General features: G+C 40.4%; 1 pseudogene; it reads left to right on the forward strand.

The window, feature by feature from the left end:
* Positions 1 to 4665, forward strand: part of LOC102860325 — a 173070-nt pseudogene that overhangs the window by 87627 nt on the left and 80778 nt on the right.

Below are 4665 nucleotides of genomic sequence, written 5' to 3' on the forward strand. Positions count from 1 at the left end.
TCCCAAAGAAAGGCGACCCAACAGAATGTGGAAACTACAGAACAATCTCACTGATTTCACATGCAAGCAAGATTTTACTGAAGATTATCCAAAGATTATACAAACTGAGGAGATTAGGATTTGACCATTTATTTTTTGGGAACACAACTCAACCCATTACACAATGCAACCTCAAAGGTAATAGGTGATTGTGGACATGGGCTCCATGTGAAGCTAGCTTTTCATTAGTGTCCCTATTCCTTCTTGGAGTAAAGACGTGACTGTGATAAAACTACATATAATTTAAATTGACATTGCTAACTATTGTAAAACTACAACAAAAACCCTACTTTGTTTTCATGTGTTGAGAAACACATTATGGCAGTGGAATTCAGTGGTGGAATTCTTACTTTCCATTTGAAAGACCTGGAATTTTTGGCCGTTGTACCCCATCTGTGTGGAGTTTCCAATGCTACTATCATACTCAACAAGTTTCAGTGGAGTTTCCTGATTAAGATGGACTGGGAAGAGAGATGCAGAAGTAGGCAGCGTTTTGATCCATTGTGCACACACGGGGGTTGTCATGAGCTGAGGGCTGACTTGATGGCAGTCAACAACAATAACAACAGTGAGAAAACACATTCCAGGGAGATTTCCGTGTCTTAATGCTTTCTTCAGAGAAGGTGTTGGTGCCTTGATGGAGGACAGGCATTTGATTCTGGGATCTTGTCTTTGCCTTTCCCTCATATTTGCTACCCACACATTTACCAGACAAGGGATCCTTGAGCTGTAGGACAGTGTTTATGTTTGATACCTTTTATGTCCTTGCTGTTAGATAGGTAGGCCACACGACTCTGGAAGATCACACAGCCATTTAATCCCTTTTTACTTCCTTCAGCACCTCCAGGGTGTCCAGCTGGCTGTAGGTGCTCAGGACAGGACAGATCTGGAGGAGCTGTGGTGACCCAGAGAGAACAGTCTAAACTAAGGAGATGAACTAAGTCAAGAATTCTAGCTTGAAAGTCAAATTACAGGATCGAGGAAGGTCTGAAAATGCAGATCAAACAAATCAAGTATACAGAACTAGAATGGAAGGAGAGCAAGACCTGGAGAAAAGTAAGCACTTTCCTTTCATAGTGCTGTTGTAACAAAAATACAAGTATATGGAGTTAAAGAATAGAAATTTGTTTCCTCACAGTTCATGAGACTGGGAGTGTGAATTCAGGCTTTATGTGGAGGTCTTTGGCTGACCTTCCAGTGGCTGTAAATCTCACAGGAGAAGATTGTCCTTTCTCCCTCAGAGCAGCTGATGCATTCAAACTTTATGATTTTGAGTTGGCATTTAAACGTCTATCCCACTAGGCCCCCAGACCTCTCTTATTTCACTTCTAGTCACTGGTAATCCTAGTTCCTGGCTTTGTAAATTCATTTGACTCCGTTGTCATTACATAGTTTTTTTCTTCCCATTTATACTCACTTTTCTAATGGCTATTCTGTTCCTTGAACTGATAAATTCAAACTCATTGCAGTTCTCTCCTTCATCTATTTCAATTCAGTATACATTATTTATCCCCTCTTTTGTAAGGTACCCCCAACTCTGATGTCAGTCCCTTTTTACAACAGTGGCACCATGCAGTATTTGTGCTTTTGTGACTGAGATATTTCACTCAGCATAATGTCCAGCATAATGTCCTCCAGGGTCACCCATTTTGTATAATATTGCATGAGTTCCTTGTTTTACAATGCAGTGTAGTATTCCATTGTGTGAATATACCACAGCTTCTCTATCCGTTCATTTGTTAAAGGGCACTTAGGTTTTTTCCATCTCTTTGCTATTGTGGACAAAGCAGCAAAAAACGAGGGTGTGCATTCACAGAGGTTTCTTAACTAGACCCACTGCTAGTTTCCCATTTTTCATTTAATGTTGTGTTCTTTTAAATTGCCCATTCTAAAAAGCAGGCCTGGTGGTCTATGGGACAGTCGATAAAATGTGCTGAGAGACTTGGCAATGTGGGTTGCAGGATTTAAGTGTGTGGGAGTACTAAAAACTCTAACCTGATGGCTACTCTGAATCATCTCTTTCCACCCTTGTTTTCAGCAATTCCACGTGGTCATGTTTTGGGTCAAATATTCTCAGGTACTAGAGACCATTCCTTTAGATTGTATTGGGTAGCTGGGGTCCCTGATTGTCTCAGTGGTCATTTTTGTCCTCTATCCCTCGACCCTACTCTTTACCCCTCAGGAGGGGCTAAATAACATAAGACTTGCCATCCCACATCTGAAGGGTGGCTTTCCCCCTGTTGTGGGGCATCTGCCAAATACACTGAAGGAAGTGGTGAAAGTTCACATGGAGAGCCAATCATGAAAAACAGCTGGAGATACACGAACTATGATGCTGTTGCATTGTTGCTGTTGTTGTGTGCTGCCAAGTCAGGACCAAATCACAGCTGACCCTCCAGCAGGTTTTCAGAGGCAGTAAATAGCATGGAAGGAGATTGCCCATCCTTCTTCTGTGGAGAAGCTGGTGGATTTGAAACACATGCCTTGAAATTGCAGTGCAGCTTGTTAGCAGAAGGCCACTAGAGCTCTATATATGGAGGACAGTTTTGATGAATCTATAGAGATGTTAAAAATAATCTTAGCCTTTAGGGAAGAAAAAATTATTTTTATGTTTAATGAGTTACCGCTTTTTTTATTATGAAAGAAATATATGGATAACAATTCAATGCTATTTCATGCAGTGATAATTTCTTACAGTACTAGTTGTTTCTAAAATATTTTCTTAAAATAGATATGTTTATGTATATGGATGCATAACAACTAATTACAGGAATAGTATATAGTGTATTTTTATATAAAAATCCATTCTTGAATATTCTATCATAGAAATAATATTGTACGCATCTAAATGAAAACTCTAAATCCACTTTAGAGAAATGTGAAAAAATACAGATCCGAATTCTAATATAGGGAGCTCTGGTGGCCTAGTGGCAAGAAGCTGCATTACAATTGTAAAGGCACACAGGAGAAGGATGGGCAATCTCCTGCCATGTGAGGAACTGCTTCTGAAAGCCCACAAGAGGATCAGCTATAGGTCTGTTCTGACTCAATAATACTTGTCCACAAGCTAATGTTAGCTGATTGGACTTGCCAGATAGACTGGGGGTCTCTTAGCCAGCCAGCATTTGGCCATGTCTGTATTTAAAAATACAGGTAGTGACTGATTTTGAGATGAGTATTCTTTTAAGTGGTACAGCAGTGGTCTGTCTATTTGCTGTACAGAAGTAACTTGGCATTGCTGAGATGCTGAACAACTGTGTCATGTTGTTGTTGTTGTTGTTAGGTGCCATTAAATCATAGACGACTATAGCAACCCAGTGAAAGAAAGACCTGAGCACTGTTCAGAGAGTTTCTGGAGGAAGCCATTTCTGAAATGGATGCCACTCCTGCTTCCAAGCTTGTTTTAATCAGGAAGCTCAACCAAACACTGTCCACCATTGGTAACCATTATCGTATTTGGCACATCAGTGTCACAGTGTTTAGCATTACATCAACTGTGAGTTACCTCTGTACGGCAATGCACAGACCAGTGTTATACCATGTAGAATTTAAAAACAATTTAAACCAGGCCTGAGGGCTGCAGATTAAATCACCCACTTTTGACTTGGTAGCATAACTTTCTGTCCACTAGGCCAATGTAGCTCTCTCTATGTTTTTGTTGTTATTGTTGTTAGGTACCGTTGAGTTGTAGATGACTCATAGCGACCCTATGAATGAAATGCTACCAACTGTGCCATAGGTGTGCCAAACACCGTGATGGTTACATGTTGTGAGCTCTGTTTGGTGGAGCTCCCAGATTGATTTAGGTTTGGAAGCAGGAGTGGCATCCACTTCCTAAACCACATGCCTGTGGAAACTCTATGAACACAGAGAAATGATGCTAGTTATAGAAGACGGTTTAGGTCTTTTGTTCATAGGGTCGCTATGAGTTGTACTTGACTTGACGGCACTTAACAACAATACCACAACAATATAGGGCACTCTGGTGATACAGTCTCAAAGAATTTGGGCTATTATTAATTCTAATATATGTCCCAACAACAACAATTCTAATATGGGAGCTCTCCTGACCTAGTGGTAAGGAGCTGTGCTGTCAACCTAAAGGTTCAAATCCATCAGCTATTCCAAGGGAGAAAGAGAAGCAATTTCCTCTTGTTTCATTTACCACCTCTGAAAACCCACTGGAGGGTCAGCCATGAGTAGGTTCTGATTCAATAATATTAAATTCTAAAATAGGATACGCTAGTGTCTGAAAGGAGTTGGGCTATTAACCCCAAGTTCAAGTCTCTCTGAAGAGTTGAATCCACCAGTAACTCCAAGTAGGAAAGATGGGCAATCTTCTCCCAAATTTATAGCCTCAGAAACCAGCTAGAGTGTCAGCTATGAGTTAGTTCTGACAAGACAGTAAGTGAGTCAGTGAATGAGTGAATTCCAGTATAAGAAGCTCTAGGGTATAGAGTGTCATATGCTACACAGCAAATGGAAAGGTTTGAATCCACCAGGTGCTTCCTTGGAGAAAGATGAACAATGTCCTCCCACAAAGATTTAAAGCTTTGGAAACTTGATGGAGGGTCACTAGAAGTTGAAATTAATTTTATGGTAGTGAATGAATTCTAATATATCAGA

Source organism: Elephantulus edwardii, unplaced genomic scaffold, assembly GCF_000299155.1.
Source record: "Elephantulus edwardii isolate Elephantulus edwardi_28Jun2011 unplaced genomic scaffold, EleEdw1.0 scaffold00031, whole genome shotgun sequence".
NCBI lineage: Eukaryota > Metazoa > Chordata > Mammalia > Macroscelidea > Macroscelididae > Elephantulus > Elephantulus edwardii.